Source organism: Neofelis nebulosa, chromosome 5 (assembly GCF_028018385.1).
Source record: "Neofelis nebulosa isolate mNeoNeb1 chromosome 5, mNeoNeb1.pri, whole genome shotgun sequence".
NCBI classification, from domain to species: domain Eukaryota; kingdom Metazoa; phylum Chordata; class Mammalia; order Carnivora; family Felidae; genus Neofelis; species Neofelis nebulosa.
This window is the reverse complement of record NC_080786.1, coordinates 133,226,034-133,245,588: the sequence shown is the minus strand read 5'-3', so window position 1 is coordinate 133,245,588 and position 19,555 is coordinate 133,226,034. Positions and strand designations below refer to the sequence as shown.

The window sequence follows — 19,555 nt, the reverse complement described above, 5'->3', positions numbered from 1 at the left end:
CTTATCAGCTATAAATCAATTTGGGAAATGTTGTCATCTTAACAATATTAAGTCTTTTGGCCCATAAACATAGGGTGTCTTCCTATTTATTTAGGTCTTTTAAAATTTCATTCTTCAACGTTTATAGTTCTCAGGGTAAAAGTCTTAAAATTTCTTTGTTAAATTTATTATATTTGATGTTATAAATAGAATTGATTTCTTTTTTTATTTTTTTAACGTTTATTTATTTTTGAGACAGAGAGAGACAGAGCATGAATGGGGGAGGGTCAGAGAGAGGGAGACACAGAATCCGAAACAGGCTCCAGGCTCTGAGCTGTTAGCACAGAGCCCAACACGGGGCTCGAACTCACGGACCGTGAGATCATGACCTGAGCCGAAGTCGGATGCTTAACCGACTGAGCCACTCAGGCGCCCCTAGAATTGATTTCTTAATTTCATTTTCTGATTGTTTGAGGAAGGAGTAGCTCAAAAATGTTAAGTTGCCCAAAGGTCAAAGTTGCTAGTATATAAAAATACAACTGATTTTTGTATGTTGATTTTATATCCTGAAACCTTACTGAACTCACTTGTTAATTTCATTAGGACTTTTTTTTTTTTTAATGTGGATTCCTTAGGATTTTATATAAAACAAGATCATGTCATCTGGAAATAGAGATAGTTTCATTTCTTCCTTTCCAATCTGGGTGTTTTTTATTCCTTTTTCTTATCTAATTGCCATGGCTAGACCCTCTAGTACAGGAGAAGTTGTAAGTGGACGTTATTCTCTTGTTTCTGATCCTCAGAGGGAAAGCATTCAGTCAGTCTCTCACCATTAAATATAATGTTAGCTGTGAGTTTCTCATAGATGTCTTTTTTTTTTTTTTACATTTTTTTAACGTTTTATTTATTTTTGAGACAGAGAGAGACAGAGCATGAACGGGGGAGGGGCAGAGAGAGAGGGAGACACAGAATCGGAAGCAGGCACCAGGCTCCGAGCCATCAGCCCAGAGCCCGACACGGGGCTCGAACTCACGGACCGCGAGATCGTGACCTGAGCAGAAGTCGGATGCCCAACCGACTGAGCCACCCAGGCGCCCTTCATAGATGTCTTATCAAATGAGGATGCTTCCTTCTATCCTTGGTTTTGTGGAGAGTTTTTATCAGTAAAAGATGTTGGATTTTGTCAAGTGCTTTTTCTGCATCTGTTGAGATAATCATACGTGGTACGATGCTAGATACAAAAGCCTAAGATATTAGGAAGAAAAATGTATTTTCTCCATAAACTACCTCTAGTGTATATGGAATATAGTGAGGTTAAATACAAACTAGTGTTATAACAAAAGACCCAATAATTAGACAGTAACAAGTAATAGAGAGTATGGGTTCCCTCATGTAAAAGGAGAAAAAACTAAAATTTTAATCAGGTTGAATGACCACGAGGAACAAAACCAGTCAGCACCACCTAAGGTGGCAAGCTTGCACAAAATTCAGCACAATTTACGAAAAGACCCCGTAACACATCCTGTCATGCTCTTGAACGGCTGCCACATCCTGAAAGTGCTACCAGAAATAGTGAACTCTATCCTCCTTGCCACTGTACTCCTGAAACTTGCAGTTTGGGACTTGAGTCTGACCAGTCCCCACATAAAGGGCACAGAACTTATGGTTTTTGCCCATTTAACCCTGAGCTTAATCCTTCCCCTTTGAAGTGTACTTTCGGTTTGCAGCCAAAGGCTGTTATCTCCCTGGTTTGCAAACTGCATGGCAATAAAGCTTCTCCTTGCCTCTGACAAAATCCTTGCTTTCCAGGATGTTTTTTTTGTTGTTGTTGTTGACAAGGGTCTAATGTAATCATTATAGAAAGGGTCAGTGAAACACAGATAGGTTTCCAAAGATCAATATAGAACTCAACCCCTTTTTAAAAAAATTTTTTAAATTTATTTATTTTGAGAGAGACAGAGACAGCATAAGTGGGGGACGGGCAGAGAGAGAAAGAATCCCAAGCAGGCTCTGCACCATCAGTGCAAAGCCTGATGTGGGGCTTGAGCCCACAAAGCTGTGAGATTATGACCTGAGCTGAAACCAAGAGTCAGATGCTTAACCGACTGAGCCACCCAGGCACCCCAGAACTCGGCCCATTTAGCAGGCATCTGATTTTAGCATTGGTTGGTTAGAGTATAGATGAACTAAGCATAACCAGGATGAATAACTTATATGGGAACCAGTAGAGTAGTGGTTTGACTTGGGCTGACCCTGAGGTACAGATGTAACTGCAAGATTTTATTTAGAATATGATTCCAGGAAACACAAGTAGGGAAATGGGGAAGTGAGATAACCATGGAAAAAAGCCAACAGAAGGTATGTTGATATGTAGATTGACTCTGGGTAATGCATCAATCCCAATGGGAGATCCTGAAACACTGTGTAGACAAAGTCTTGGAGTTGTTCCATCTGAAGGGTGGGGAGCTGGGGTGTTTATTTACCAACTCCCATATGTTGATGGCTGAAGGCTTTTCCTGGGATATGAACTCCCCAGCATTCCCAGTCTGTCCTTCAGGAGTCCAGCACATTCCTGCAGTTAGAGAAGGCCCTCAGGCAGTCAATCAGTCATTGGTTCTTACACATAGGAAATATGGGAACAATATATGCTGAGTAAATATAGGCCTGGCACCAAAACTTGTCCTACATGGTTCTTAAGGTTTTTTGGTTGTTAACCACTTGGAGAATTTGATTAAAATTATGGATCATCTCAGTAGAAAAAACAGTAAGTGCCTATATGTACATGATTTTGTCTTCAATTTATTGGGATTTAAAAGCTACATCTGAAGTGTCAAAGAGTTTCTATCTTTTGGGATCTATGCTGATCTATGGAAAATTTTTACCTTGTCCCATCTTGCTGGAAAGCGAATACAAGGTGGTTGGGGCCAGTTAGGGAATTACGAATCTTAGACAGCCTTGTGGAAGAAAGTATTATGAAATCTGAATCATAGACTGCATAGTTATTTTGAAATGCTATATTCTTGATGATGGAATGGATGACATTTTTAGAAGGAATCAGGGATGTGAAGGAGGGAAGTCCAAGTGTTCCTGCAGCAGGTGGTATAGTTAAGATATCACTGTAAAAGTGTTATATAGAATAGTGTTTCTAGGGATCTGATGTTTGTGACCACCACCCTCCTCCCATTCATATGTTGAAACCCTAACTCCCAATGTAATGGTATTTAGAGGTGGGGTCTTTGGGAAATAATTAGGTCATGAGGGTTGAGCCATCACGAATGGAATTAGTGCCTTTATAAAAGAGACCCTACAGTTCCTTAGCCCTTTCCACCATGTAAGTATACAGTAGGGAAAAGGCTATCCATGAACTAGGAAGCAGGTCTTCACCAGACACTGAATTTGCCAGTGCCTTCATCTTAGACTTTCCAGTCTCCAGAATTGTGAGAAGTGTTTGTTGTTTAAGCCACCCAGTCTACAGTATTTTTATTTTGAAAGAGAGAGAGGTAGGATGGGTAGAGAGAGAGGAGAGAGAGACAGAATCACAAGCAGGCTCTGCACTGTCAGTGCAAGAGCCTAATGCGGGACTTGGTCTCATGGACCGTGAGATCATGACAGGAGCCAAAACCAAGAGTCAGACACTTAACTGACTAGCCGCCCAGGTGCCCCTGTAGCATTTTTATTATAGCAGCTCGAACAGACTAAGATAAGCATTTTCCCTAATTAGGTGAATTATGAACTTTTATTTGATTCTGATAAGGCCATCTAAAATTCAAAACGGTCTATTTTTATTTTACATCATGCTTGTTGAGTGGGTAATGCAATTGTATAGCTTCAATTTTAGTAGCTATAAAAGGATATAAAAATATTTTTTTTCCTTATGACTTGCCAGTTAGCTAGAGTTCCTGCAGAAGCAATAATTATTATCAGTTTCTAGCTTAGTAGTGTTTATGGCTATGGGAAAGAGATTCCCAGTACCTAGGAAAATTAACCAGTATTGAAACAGTATCCAAATTGCTATGATATCATCACGACTTTGGAACAAAGTCATTATCATAAAACGAGTAAGTATAGTCCCCGCATGCCTGTTCTGCTTTAAGAAGGAGGCTTTTTGTCTTACTGGTTCTGGTTTACTGAGATTTCTGGCATGGCATAGACCTTGTATGTTGGGACGTGCATACTTTCTCTCATTGTGGTGGATCAGGAGTCACTAGATATCTCTTATGACAAGGTTATGTCTTAAAAAATGCTTGGTAACCCACTGGTGAGGATGGATCATGAAGGTGTTGGGTTCTGGCACAGGTTTGCAGGGCAAGACAGGCAACAGTCTGGTTTGTGGCTGAGGTAGATCCTTTCTCTTAAGCAGAAGCTGGTCAATGTAGATATCATAAAACAACTCTAAAAGGTCTAAGAATTCTTTTTGCTTGCTTGTTTTTCAAGAGGAGCTATTGATACAAAGGAGATTAAGTGGTGGCAACACATTTGACCCACGTGGTTCCCTTGTGGTGCCTCAATAACTGGGATTGAGTAGTGGGGGATGGGAATGAGGTTGATGTGCCAGAAACTCCAATTTTGAGGTGCCAGGAATATACATAGGTGTTTCAGAAAATTAAACTAGAAAATACTGGGATCATTCCTATTTCTTAACTAATTTAAATAAATAAATGATCACAAAAAAGGCTGGGGGGAGGGAGAGGAGAAGAGGAGGAACAGTTGTCCATGATTCAGCTTCTTGATAATCTGCCAGTGCTTGTGGTTCCTGGTGATTTTAACCGCAGCCTTGTGTCCCCTAACTAATACTGCCAAGTCCCTAAGGCCAACCGATGGCCAAGAAATTTTGAATGAGTGTGTGTGTGTGTGTGTGTGTGTGTGTGTGCACGTGTGCGTGTGTGTGTGTGTGTGCGCGCGCGCGCGTGTGTGTGTGTGTGTGTGTGTTTTAACAAGTGTGATAGTTCTGCATGGCCTGAGTCATTTAGGGAGAAATGTGCACACAGAAATGAAAAGATGATTACAAGCTGGGTTAGTTGAGGTCCTCCCAAAAGCAGATGTCAAGACAGGATTAGAAGTGTATGAAATTTCTTGGACAAAATGCCTTTGAGTGAAGATGGACAGAGAGGGAATAGAGGAGAGACCTCACCCTTCTGACCCCTGTGAAGGAGAGGGAAGGAAAGAATGGTGGGTGGGAAGGATCTTAGAATGCAGAGCAGTTCTAAGCAGTTCAGCAAGGCCAATGGGGAATCCTCAAACCAAAGTTACCAGTGAGGAATGAGCCTGCAATGAGCTTGCCTTTGTTTCCCTGCTGCATTTGGTCATCTGCTGGGAGCAACTAGTGGACAGCTTGACCTTGGAACCCACACTGTGGTGGATTCAGAGCACAACACCCGGGGTTGTTCCCGGGACCCGTGGAGACAGGACTGTTTTTGACAGTTTTGAAGATATCTGCAATAAATTTATGTGGGAGTTTGGACTGTTTCAGGGTTGTAGGGGGAAGGGAGATGATGTTTCAGTGAGTGAACAACAGCCCAAACCATCAACACTTATATGCACATCAAGTACTTGCTAAGCACTATACATGCAGTAAACCATGCAATGCTGTGAGAATGTTGTGAAATGCTATATTGGATAGAACCCATTCCATTGGAAATGACAGACCTAAAATTAACCTGGGTGAAAAAAAGAATTTATAGAATTTAACTGCTCTCATAACCAAGATATATCTCAGAGCTGGGATTAGAGAGGGGGGGAGGTCATGAAAGTGCACAGTAGGATCCTGTTTTATTTCAGAAGTTTTTTTTTCAATTGTGGATATTTTTACATTAATTTTAATTTTTAAAAAGTTATTTAAACACATGCACCCCCATGTTTATAGCAGCCTATCAACAATAGCCAGAGTATGGAAAGAGCCCAAATGTCCATCGATGGATGAATGGATAAAGAAGATATGGTATATATTTATACAATGAAATATTACTCGGCAATCAAAAAGAATGAAATCTTGCCATTTGCAACTACATGGATGGAACTGGAGCATATTAAGCTAAGTGAAATTAGTCAGAGAAAGACAAAAATCATATGACTTCACTCATATGAGGACTTTAAGAGACAAAACAGATGAACATAAGGGAAGGGAAACAAAAATAATATAAAAACAGGGAGGGGGACAAAACAAAAGAGACTCATAAATATGGAGAACAAACTGAGGGTTGCTGGAGGGGTTGTGGGAGGGGGGATGGGCTAAACGGGTAAGGGGCATTAAGGAATCTATTGAAATCATTGCTTCACTATAAAAACTAATTTGGATGTAAATTTTTAAAAATAAAAAATAAAGTTAAATAAAAAAATAACTTTAAAGAAGAGACAAAAAAAAGTTATTTAAAATACATTTTTTGATGACTGAGGTGTTTTTTGCATCCGTGTAAATTTTTTTTTTTTTTTTTTAATCTTTTATTTTTTTTTTTTTATTTTTGGGACAGAGAGAGACAGAGCATGAAAGGGGGAGGGGCAGAGAGAGAGGGAGACACAGAATCAGAAACAGGCTCCAAGCCATCAGCCCAGAGCCCGACGCGGGGCTCGAACTCACAGACCGCAAGATCGTGACCTGGCTGAAGTCGGACGCTTAACCGACTGCGCCACCCAGGCGCCCCAGCATCCGTGTAAATTTTGCTCCTGAGATGAGTGCCTCACTTACTTCCCCTTAGTTCCAACCCTGCTTCGGGCATAGCTGGACCCAGAGGTTCAAATGACCCCATCATGACTCAGCTTTGGCTCTGGGCTGTATTTGTGGTAGGCGCTCCCTACCTGCGGCTTTTAGCATTCACAGTTTCAGAAGGAGAGAGACCTTCTTTCTCCTATACGTTCTTGGATCTTTGAAAGGACTCTGTCTGCTTCAATCTCTCTGAAACCTTGGTCATTCTGGAAGAATTTTAAATTATAAGATACAGGAAGATATTCAGGATATCTGAATCCAGGAAGATATTCAACTTCTGAATTAATTCTTATTACCTTCTTAGAAAATCAGTCTTCTTTTCTGAATCCAGGAAGATATTCAACTTCTGAATTAATTCTTATTACCTTCTTAGAAAATCAGTCTTCTTTTCTTTTTTTTTAACTTTATTAATGATATACTCTGCATTCTTTTTTGTAAATTTTTTTTTAACGTTTATTTATTTTTGAGACAGAGAGAGACAGAGCATGAACGGGGGAGGGTCAGAGAGAGGGAGACACAGAATCTGAAACAGGCTCCAGGCTCTGAGCTGTAAGTACAGAGCCCGATGCGGGGCTCAAACTCACAGACTGTGAGATCATGACCTGAGCCGAAGTCAGCCGCTTAACCGACTGAGCCACCCAGGCGCCCCTGCATTCTTTTTTTTAAGTTTATTAATGTTGAGACAGAGGGAGAGCAAAAGTGAGCAGGGGGAGGGAAAGAGAGAGAGAGAGAGAGAGAGAGAGAGAGAGAGAGAGAGAATCCCAAGCAGGCTCTGCAGGGTCAGCACAGAGCCCAATGTGGGGCTTGAACTCACAAACTGTGAGATCATGACCTGAAACAAAATCAAAAGTCATACACTTAACTGACTGTGCCACCCAGGCACCCCTCAGTTTTCTTTTCTTAAAAAATCATTCATAATTGATGAAATTTCCATTGAAAGGCATAAACAGTTTTAACTAACTTCTCATATTGACTATGTAAGAAAACCAAAATATCTTTCACTGAGGTAGCTTTTTATGAAATGTTAATAAATCTCTCTTCAAGAAATAACTCTATCAAGGATATTTTGCTAATTGAAGAAAGCAAGATATAAAACTGTGTCTAACATACACCATTTGTGTGAAATATGTGTGTGTATGTATGCATATGATTATTATTTCTGGAAAGATACAGAAAAAACTGATTATAGTTTTTGCTTGAGGAGGGTATCTGAGTGGCTAAGAGAACACAGAAGGAAAACCAAGTTTTCACTGGGTGCCCTTTTATGTCTTTTGAATGTTGTACTAGATGCCTGCATTACCTATTCAAAAAATTAATAGATTTTAAAATACTCCCTTTTCCCCCCAGTAAATGTGTGATAGATACAATTATAGTTATTAGGGACAAATTAGGGAACAACACAGACAGATTTTTCTGTGCTCCTGGAGTAGATTCAGCCTTAGAGTAAATCAGGTCTTGATTTAATAGAAAATAAAATTCATTACAAGATCTCTGGTGTGTAATACAACCAAAACGACATGACTGTGTTTGAATGGTCAGTATTGAATGGTCAGTGAGGAAGGCAGTTTTCATTTTTTGTCTCCTGACTTCCCTTATTAAAAATGAGACACCAGCAGAGATACAAACCAGGCATGCTAGAATTTTGACAAGTGTCCTGAGACTAAAGAGGCAGTAAACAAATGTTAGTTAATAAAGTGGTCTGTTCCCAATTGTAAATACAAAGTAGAATTCATTACCGACTCCTGCCCTTAGCAATGAATATGGCTTGTCTTGTCAATAGTCTTAAGGGCTGTATGAACTTTTAAGTTTTATTTATTTTGAGACTGAGTGCGTGCAAGCGAGGGAGGGGCCGAGGGAGAGAGGGAAAGAGAGAATCCCAGGCAGGCTCTGCACTGTCACCACAGAACCCAATGCAGGGCTCTATCTCATGAACTGTGAGATCACGAGCTGAGCCAAAATCAAGAGTCAGACGTTTAACCGACTGAGCCACCCAGGTGCCCTGAGCTATATGAGCCTTTAATTAATATTGGTATCCAGAATTCCAGGAGCACCTGGGTGTTGAGTCAAAGGGGATATATACTGATTTCGTGAAGCCCCATGTTCTAAAGACCAAAGAATTAAGAGAGGACCTCAGGTTACCGTGGTGGGAGGTGGTCCTCATAATTATGAGGGAGTATTGGTGCCTCCATGAATTTGCCCTAGTTACTACTCCAGGAGGCAGTAGGTGATCATGACAATGATAGTGGGAGCAGAAGGTCCCAAAAATGCTGGTGCTAGGCTAGGTGAAGGCAATGTATGCTTCTCCAATTAGGAGACTAGAAACATTGAAAACAACAGTGATTCAGTAATAATGAATAGAATTACCTCCTGTTTGCTCCTATGCTAAACCCTGTTAGGTCCAATTTCTGGGATTACAAGCTTCAATACCAAAATTTACTCACCGAATGTGTCAATTCCTGAAGAGCTCAAGGGCAAACGGTAATTGACTTATATAAACATGAAAATGGTAATTCAATTTCGATTCTGTACCTAACTAGGTCAATGTCTGCAAAGCTTCCAAGATCAATATCAGGAGCTGATGGAGGGCTATGTGGATGTGCGGGAACCAGGGGGGGCAAATGGGTCTCCCACTCCGGAAGTGAGAAGATGATGCTCTACTGTTGATGTGGCTAGATTTGCTGCTGGTAATTTCTTCCTTGGACTATTTACAAGTATGGAAGAAAGAGCTTTTCTACGTTCATTTTCATCCTTTTTAACATGTTGAACTTTGCTCGTATGAACATAATTCCATTAATAGGTTGGTTATTCATGTCTGTCTGGATTTGTTAGATGAAGTGCCTGGTTGGTATATTTAGTTTTGGTTTCCTCCTCTTAGGGTTTTAAATCACCATTGATTATTATTTAACATTTATGTTACTACATTATAGAACTTTAGACACAGAGTGTAGGGAAGAGATCAATCCATCTTATTCACTTTGCAAATGTGGATGCTGAGGTTGAGGGGGGACAAAAGGTATTTATCTATACTCAAAGAAAAATGATTCTGCTAAAATTAATTGACAGTTTGGAAAAATACATTTGGTTAGTTCACTTTATGACAGCATACCCAAATGGATTAAAGAATTTTAAAAATGAATAAAATAGCCAAAAGAATGTATATGTATATACGTGTGTGTATATGCATGTGCACGCATGTGTGTACACACACATATTTAGAGGCTAGAAAAGATCTTTACCTTTGATTCATTTTTGGGAAATGTTTTTGAAATATACATACAGAAAAAGTATGCAAATCATAAGTGTGCTGGATGAATTTCACTGAGTGAATACTCCTGTGTAATTACGTAAACCAAAGGAAGAAAACAGAAGGGAAATGATTGATAAGGTTGACAACATAAATAATTTAAAACATCTCTATGTCAAAAAAATGTCAAACAAAATTAAAGGGGAAAATAATAAACTGGGAAAGTGTTTGCAAATATATGACAAGGATAATTACCTTACTATTTATTTTATTTTTCAAAGTAAAAAAATCATTAGGAAATTTGAATACACGAGTTAGAAAACAGACAAAGTACACAGAAGGCAATTCAATATATGAGGGGAAAAATCCTTCTCTAGTAATTAAAGAAATTAGCAATGATAGGTGCTGGAAACAGGACTTTGCCTGAATTTCTAGTGAGGGTATAAATGAAGTTTAGTGTGACTATGGGGGAGGGGTGGAGACATTGGCTGTGTGCAATTTGCAGTAGGTATCATAAGCCTGCAACATGTACAGGCACTTTTACCCAAAAATTCTACTTCTAGAAATTGCTTAAAGTAAATAATAGTAAAACACAAGAAATAACTTAAAATGTCTAAAATAGGAGTTTGGTTAAACAGAGTATATCTTCTCCAGCCATTAAAAAACATCACAGAAGAATACTGAATAACATGAAAAAAATTGCAATATGGTAAGGAAAGACATCAAGCTATAAAACTAAATGTATGGTAAGAACCCAATGTTTTCAGTAACTGGTACACATATGTATGTCAAAAAAATAGCGGCAGATCTTACATTAAAATGTGAACAAGTTTGGGGCACCTAGATGGCTCAGTTGGTTAAGCACCCGACTTTTTTTTTTAATTAAAAAAATTTTTTTTTATGTTTATTTAGTTCTTAGACAGAGTGTGAGGCAGGAAAGGGACAGAGAGAGAGGGAGACACAGAATCTGAACATGCTCAGCTCAGAGCCTGACACAGGGCTCAAACTCACGAGCTATGAAATCACAACCTGAGCTGAAGTCAGATACTCAACCAACTGGGCCACCCAGGCTCCCCAACCTTTAACTCTTGATTTCGGCTCAGGTTGAGCCACTGGGCATGGAGCCTGCTTGAGATTCTCTCTCTCTCTCTCTCTCTCTCTCGCTCTCGCTCTCGCTCTCGCTCTTGCTCTCCCTCTACTGCTCATGCTCTCTCTCCATCTAAAAAACAAAAAACGAACAAGTAAATAAATCAACTTAAAAAATGTGAACAGGTTTAAATCTGGCTGAAGAAATATGGGTGACTAATTTTCTCTTTGTGCTTTTCTGTATTTTCCAAGTTTTCTGTAGTAAATAGTAATATTCTAATCAGAAAAAAAATATATTACAGGTAATAAAAATAATTTAAAAGTGTTTTTTTTAATTTTAAAGTTTTCTATAGTGTTATTGTATACAGTCTGTATCCTAAGCCGTAAAAATGTCCTTTTTACGTGTACTAGATGCACATAAAAGAAATTAAAATATGGACTCATTTTATGTTCTCTAGAAATGTTAAGAAATTTTATACTCCTCTTTAAAGATGTACACATAATGGTTGCCTTTTTGTGGTGAAATCTTGACAATCATTCAACATGTAACACCAAGATTAATCAAGAATTACCACTAATAGAGGCAACTGGGTGGCTCAGTCAGCTAAGCACCTGACTTCCACTCAGGTCATGATCTCACAGCTCATGAGTTCCAGCCCCACATTGGACTCTGCACTGACAGGTGGGAGCCTGCTTGGGATTCTCCGTCTCCTTGCTCTCTGCCACTCCTCCCTCTCTGTCTCTCTCTAAAAAATAAATAAACTTTTTTTTTTTAAACCACTCTTTTTTTTTTTTTTTAAGTGTTGATTTATTTTTTGAGAGAGAGAGAGAGACAGAGTGTGAGTAGGGGAGGGGCAGAGAGAGAGGGAGACAGAGAATCTGAAGCAGTCTTAGGCTCTGAGCTGTCAGCACAGAGCCTGATATGGGGCTTGAACCCACGAGGTGTGAGGTCATGACTTGAGCCTAAGTTGGAAGCTTAACTGACTGAGCCACCCCTAAAAAACACTCTTAAAAAAAAAAAAAGAGTTACCATTAATATACTAACAAGGTAATTCTCATGACAAATGATAGAGGTACATATTCTCCTGGAACACCAATAGATAAAACGTATTAGATTACTAATTAGTAGTAGTAGTATTAGTAGTATTCCAAGGTGGCTCATTCATGGTATCAAATTACTATGATAATTCTAACACTGTCTGAAGTGTTTCACTGAATTACACTGAACTACAAGTATATATATATTAAGCTTTTATTTACTTACCTAATAGGACAATCTGTCAAATTTATGCCCTAGAAAGGATTACTTGAATATTTTCTTTTTCTTCTTATGCAAAAGATGTTGCCACTCCCTCCTTAGTGGATAAAGACTGAAGACCATCTTTAAGCAGAGCATTATAACTTGTGCATACTAGAGGGCATGGGTGATAGGAAACAGAGGAAAGAGGCATTTAGTTTAAAGCCAGCTCCTTAACTGGAAAGTTGAAGGAAACTATTTATATGAGGAGCCCGGCTGTCTTCTGGGAAGGGAGACAAATTGCCCCATTCTTGACCCCTAAGTTTTCTACCTGAAGTTTGGTTTCAGGTAGGTTCATAGATTGGGTTAGGTAGGCCCGTCCAAGGCCCAGGTGCAAGCCATGCAGCAGGGCCCGTGAAATAAGACTGTAGGAGTGAGATTCATGGCTTGACCCTGAATCAAAAGGGGAAGTAGGGCCTGCTTAGCACTGCAAGTCTGCCCTGAACCACAAGTCCACAGTAATGAAACTCACCTAAGATGTTTTCCAGTGACAGCAAGGAAGAAGAGAGATAATAAGTCCTGTTTATAAGTGTAATTTAATTCAGATATACAGTATAAAAAAAGAAACAAGTGAAGCTAAAGGAGTTGTTGAAATTCAAAATCAGGACATAGTTCTTGACTACAAGAGGTAGTATTTTCTAAAAGATTCTTCTTTAAAAAAAGTTTATTTATTTAGAGAGGGAGAGTGCAAATGCGGGGGGGTGGGGGGCAGAGAGAGGGAGAGAGAGAATTCCAAGCAGGCTCCACGCTGTCAGCACAGAGCCCTACATGGGGCCTGAACTCATGTACTGTGAGATCATGACCGGAGCAGAAATCAGGAGTTGGATGCTCTACTGACTGAGCCACACAGGTGCCCCTGAAAGAATCCTCTTAAGAAAGAACTTACGAAAAATACAAAGAGGTTGAAGTTGTGTTTATTTTTTAATAAAACCTTTATATCTTAGCTGATAGTAATTAACATCTTGCTAAGAAAAGATCAAGGACCTTATCACTTCTGGCATTCCTCTTAGTAATGTTTATTTAGACTATTATTATAGTTTATACATTATATGATTTTTAGCATTTATTTTCCAGCCTGTAGCAAAATCTCCATAGTAACTCCATAGTGTCATTTCTGCATTTTTAACAGAGCCTGTACTCACGGCCAGCTTTTCCACTACAGTTTCTCTGTTTCTGAACTCTTTGCTTCAATCTCTTCATTGACTGATTTTTTTTTAAAGATAATTCCCAAGAGGAATTCATGAAATCCTTAATGTCGGTTAGATATGATTCACCAGGCACCATTCTGTAAGAGATATTTCATATTACCTGTGTCTTTTGCACCTGGACAACTCAAATTTTAAGAAGTTTATTATATTTGGGGTCCTCCTTAACAATGCCTGAAAGTCCCTGAAAATTAAGTATATTCTCCTTTTTTATCTGATCATTTTTGGTACTTTAAAAAGAAAGAAAAAATATTGTACTGGAATTATGTAATTAATAAACTAGGTACAATTTATTAAATGTCCTGGATACTTGGTTAACTCCAAGAGTCACATATGGGCCTGTATAGAAGACTGTTTCTGAGTTTAGCACCTTGTCTAACATTAATGTTGTTCCCGGCCAGTCTAGACCCTAAAGTGGGGGGCTGTTGTCATTAAAGACCAAGTTGAAAAGGGGCAGAGCTGTTTATTATATGGAATGCAGAGAGTGGTATCTTCCCCTTGCTTCTTATCATTAAAAAAATTTTTTTTTTCAGTTTATTTATTCTGCGAGAGAGAGACGGAGAGAGAGCAAACAGAGGAAGGACGGCAGGAGTGGGGGTGGAGAATCCCAAGCAGGTTCTGCACTGATGGTGTGTTGCCTGATGTAGGGCTCAAATTCATGAACTGTGAGATCATGACCTGAGCTGAGATCAAGAGTTGGGGGCTTAACAGACTGAGCTATCCAGGTACCCCTCCCCACTCCTTGCTTCTTATCAATAAAAACGATATTAGTGCATTGCTTAGTTCATGCTATAGACCTAATGCTTATGTCCTCTCAAAATTCTAAATCCCCCAATGTTATGGTGGGTCCTTTTGGGGGAGATTAGATCATGAGAGTGAAGCTTCTCATGAATGGAATTAACATCCTCGTAAAAGACAGAGAGCTCCCTTGTCTTTTCCACCATATGAGGACACAGTGAGAAGATGATGTTCCATGAGCCAGGAAGCAGGCTCTCACTAGACACTGAATCTGCCAGCACCTTGATCTTGGATTGCCCAGCCCTGAGAACAGTGAGAAATAAGTTTATGTTGTTTATAAGCCATCCCATCTAAGATAATCTAAGATGGTTTATAATAAGCTCTTAATGTTAGCTAAGCACTTTACATGCATCATGTCACAATTCTATCAGGTAAGGGCTATTGAAATTCCCATTTGATAAGTACAGAAGATGTGTTCATATTCATATACCTAGTGAATGACAAAGTTGCATTTGAACCCAGGCCATCTGACTTCATGGATCAGACAAAGGGAATCATTGCCTTCTACATCCGGATGTTGGCCCCTAAACGGCACACCTCTGCATGTTCAACAGCAGTGGCAGCAGCTTCAGCAAACATCAGCATCACAGTTGCCATTCAGCAGATTGGAAATTACCAGACTCATATCTAATAACTGCAGTGAGGTGAGTAGGAGAGGAAAGAAATGATTCCATGAACTAGACCAAGTTGCTTATGGAAAAATAATCTCTAGTCCCTATTTGACCATTTCTGGAGGGTATGAAAAAACTGGAATTCCCAAAGGATAAGAGGAGCAGATCTGGGGAGATACAAAATTATGGCTGCTTTTGCCTATAGTGTTACCCTAGGTCTGGCTCACCTAAATGTAAATACATGCACCAACAGTTCCTGATACGTGTGAGCACGAAGATATTTAGACTATATATGATCACAAAGGTGTTGACTCAACACTTTCTCAATAGGGTGTTGGAAAAACCTGCAGCTAAAAGTAAGATAAGCAACTCTCTACTTGTTCTCTTGTTCTGGCTCTGATCCACCCGTTGATCCTTTTGAAGCTCTCATGCCAGTCTTCACGCTCCTTGCTGGTATCATACAGATTCATGCCCAGCTGGGAACTTCCTGGTATGGGGTGGGGTGGGGGTGGGGCTGCTGTGGGTGTGGGGAATAGAAACTGTATTAAATCTTCAGTCTGTCTACAACTGTTCAAGGTTCAGACTGAAACACCCGGAGTTTACATCTATGTCATGCTAATTGCTCTCTGCAAAATGATTTGCTTTTTGCTCTCAGTGCTGTGGTGAGAGGGTTTTATTGATGGCCTGCTTTTATTTTTTCTTATTAACTTTTTTTAATGTTTATTTATTCTTTGAGAGAGACAGAGAACATGGGCGGGGGAAGGGCAGAGAGAGAAGGGGACAGAGGATCTGAAACAGCCTCTAGCTGACAGCAGAGAGTTCGATGCTCGGCTCAAACCCTGAGAACTGTGAGATCATGACCTGAGCCAAAGGCAGATGTCTAACAGACTGAGTCTCCAGATGTCCCGATGACCTGCTTTTAGAGGGACGTTCCAGATGGAGTGCTTTATGACTCTTGCACTATTTAGAAGCAATTTACTTTAGTTGTTTGGGGTATTACTCAATGCCATCGTCTTACCCCCATCCCTATTGCATTATTTATAATTATTACATAGTTTGAAGCAAGAAATACATTTGCATATGAAAAGCAAATTGTTAACAATGAGGATTGGGAGTTTGATTGCTTTAGATTCTAGTCTAGACCCAGTTCTTCCAAACTGTGTGACCTCGGGCAAAATACTTAACCTCTCTAATCCTCAATTTCTTTGGCCATAAATGACAATTAAATGACAGCCAGCAACAAATCCAAAAAGCCTCCCCTCTCCTTTATTTGGCATGTTTTAGATATTTACAAGGAGACACTTCCCTGTTATTAAAGATCTTTTTGGGAGGGGGTGGAAGAAGTAATGTTAGGAACTAATGTTTTGATCTGGGGTTGTGAGAAAACTTCAGCTCTCTGAAACTTAAAATTCTTTATGTTCTTCATTTACCAACTGCTTCTGACATAACATTAAAAAATAGATTTTCTCAGAGATTTCACTGTCTATAACAAGTGATTTTCAGTCTGGAAATGATTTCTTCAAACAGAATTCTTGAATTTTTTGGAGATTTTTTTTTTTTTTTACTTAAATAAAAGTAAACAAGAATGAGGAATTTACTCAAAAGCAGATATTAGTGAATGAAGAACTAATGGCAGAGGGTTTTTTCCTGTTAAAATATACATAACATAAAATTTACCGGGTTTTTTACTGTTTTTTAAAATTCATTTGTGAGAGAGAGAGGGGAAAGAGAACATGAGCAGGGGAGGAGCAGAGGATCAGAAGCAGGCTCCATGTTGACAGCAGAGAGCTCAATGTGGGCTCAAACCCAGGAACAGTAAGATCATGACCTGAACCGAAGTCGGATGCTCAACCGACTAAGCCACCCAGGAGCCCCCAAACTTACCATGTTTAAGTGTGTAGTTCGGCGACAACTAGTACAGTCACAGTGTCATACAACCATCGCTACCATCCATTTCTACAACTTATTCATCTTCCCCAACTGATACTCTGAACCCATTAAGCAATAACTTCTCATTCTCCCTTCCCCTGAGCCCCTTGGGCAACCACCAAGCAGATATCTGTAATAGTAGATATATACTTTTTAATGTCTATTTATTTTGGAGAGAGAGCAGGGGAGGGGCAGAGAGAGAGGGACAGAGGATCCGAAGTAGGGTCTGTGAAGCAGGCTCTGTGCTGATAGCAGCGAGCCCTGTGCAGGGGCTTGGACTCACCAACCATGAGATCATAACCTGAGCCAAAGTTGAACACTCAACCAACTGAGCCACGCAGGTGCCCCACTAGTAGATATTTTTAAAGAGGAAGAACAGGATGGCACTTCATAGCTTGGGGCAGGCATTGCATTTCTACGGGGGCAGGGGCGTGGGGAACAGGGGGGGCAGGAGGGGGTCCTGTATCATTTCTAAACTATCGCACTGAGATGTTAATCTGGCTTCTTGGCATCAACACCACAGAGGAATGCCCAGTTTGACCTGAGCACCTGGGTGGGGGGGTGGGGGGGTGGCAGAGGGGGGCACACCATGCTTATGGTGTACAGCCTGGGGACCTGACCGAAGCCTCATCCCTTCCTGCTGCTTTGAGAAATCAGCCCTAGTCTTGATATCCTGTTTTAGGCCCTGCTCAACCTCTCATTCTTCCTCTGGAGCCTTGAATTTCAGGCCAGGGACTCCAGCTGGTTTAACACCCGCCTGCCAAAGCCAGCTCAGTTTCCACCCCACCAGGAATTTACCATTCAGCAACCCAACCCTGTTTCCTCCAGCCTAAATACTGACCTAGTAAAGGCACGCTAGACCTGGGCGCTTATCTGTAAACCGAAGAGGGTGAATTAGGTAGTCTCAAAGGTATATTGCAGCTTTAAAGTTGTTACTCTCTGTTTAAGAAAAATAGTGGTCCTAATATAATAGCCTAGATAAGATTCTTCTATACAAATTCTCTCTCCTACTGGTATCGGTCATTTTTGATGTAAAATAAATGCTGAAAGCATTATATTTGCTTTGACAGTTCAGCTAATGGTCAGCAAAGGGTTAATGCATTTAGAAGAGAAGATAATCTGTTAGTCAGTACAAAGAATTTCATATCCTGAATATAATCCTGAAAAAATTGGAGATCTTTGAGGAGCCTTTAGCTGGACTATATTGTCTTTGTGTAAAATGGTTTTGGCTTTCACTCTAATACAGCTTTAGCCTAGGTGAGCGCTAGTCGCTTGCTATTTGATAGGGCTATTTGCATTTCAAAGCTAATCAGTATTAAATAATCAACTGGTAAAGAGGAGTAAGAGGGTCATTGTGTGTATTTTATTATTGTGAAAAACATGCTGAGAGGCTGAGAGCTCACTAGAATTCTAGCAGATAAGAAAGTGGTTTATGTGAAAGGTCTCTTAATGGGTGTGTTACTCATTTCTTTCTGCTCACATGACTGCCAGGCTTTATAAGGAAGTAAACATAAAATGTAGAGAGAATAACCATGTTTATTTCCAATACAGACCTTATATTTAAAAAAGCCTTTTTTTATATTTATTTATTTTTGAGAGAGAAAGAGAGAGAGAGACAAAGCGTGAGCAGGGGAGGGGCAGAGAGAGAGGGAGACACAGAATCCGAAGCAGGCTCCAGGCTCTGAGCTGGTAGCACAGAGCCCAACACAGGGCTCAAACTCACAAACCATGAGATCATGACCTGAGCCCAAGTCAGACGTTTAACCGATTGAGCTACCCAGGCGCCCCACAGACCTTATATTTAAGGTGAAAGCATCTCTCAAATCTCGTAACTACATAGTTACTTTGTAGGATCTTTAATAGTTTGAATTAAGAATTATAATGTTTTGTTGACCAACTGAGACCAAAGTTGATTGTAACTAGGGGCAACTGGGTGGCTCAATTGGTTGAGCGTTCGACTTTGGCTCAGGTCATGGAAAAAAATTTTTTTAATGTTTATTTTTGAGACAGCCCAAGTGGGGGAGGGGCAGGGAAGAGGGGACAGAGGATCTGAAGCAGACTCTGCACTGACAGGTGGACAGCAGCAAGCCCAATGTGGGACTTGAACTCACAAACTGTGAGATCATGACCTAAGCCAAAGTCAGAGGCTCAACTGACTTTGCCCCAACGTTAAAATAAATAAATAAATAAATAAATAAATAAATAAATAAATAAATAAATGTTTCTAAAGACATTCTTATTTAAAAAAAACCAAAAAACAAAATTTGATTGTAACTCTAATTTGGTGGTTCTTAACCCCAGAACATTGGAATTGTAGCTGGGATGCAGAAGTGCAAGAGAACCTGGCTCTCTGCGTCCCAAACAGACCAGGTTCGTCACTTGCCTCTAACAAAATCCAAAGTGAGAGAAATAAGTGATGGTGAGGCAAGAAAGGGATTGATTTCAGTGAGGCCAACACCTGGAAGACAGTGGATTAGCGTCTCAAAGCTTGTCTCCAAAGTGCAGATAATACTTCCAGGTTGATAAAAGGAAAATGTGTGGCAATGGTGGGGGTGTACGTGCAGGTGGGTGGTAAAGATCAGGTAGATAGTTATCAATCACATGGGGTCTTGCTAGTTCAGTATGGTCTTTGTTACTTGAGGGGATAGTTTCAGTTCCCCTCGGGGGATACTTTGCCCACTGCCTTTTGCCTGAGTTGTGAGATAA

At 40.0% G+C, this 19,555-nt stretch overlaps 1 long non-coding RNA gene across 2 annotated transcripts in view; it reads left to right on the top strand.

The window, feature by feature from the left end:
* Positions 1-19,555, top strand: part of LOC131512713 (uncharacterized) — a 118,170-nt gene that overhangs the window by 17,901 nt on the left and 80,714 nt on the right. The window contains exon 3 of one of the 2 annotated variants that reach the window (XR_009262263.1): positions 14,772-14,953. The exons of the other annotated variant lie outside the window; for it this stretch is intronic. This is a non-coding gene — a long non-coding RNA (uncharacterized LOC131512713). The remainder of the gene's footprint in view (positions 1-14,771; positions 14,954-19,555) is intronic. 2 annotated transcript variants of the gene reach the window in all.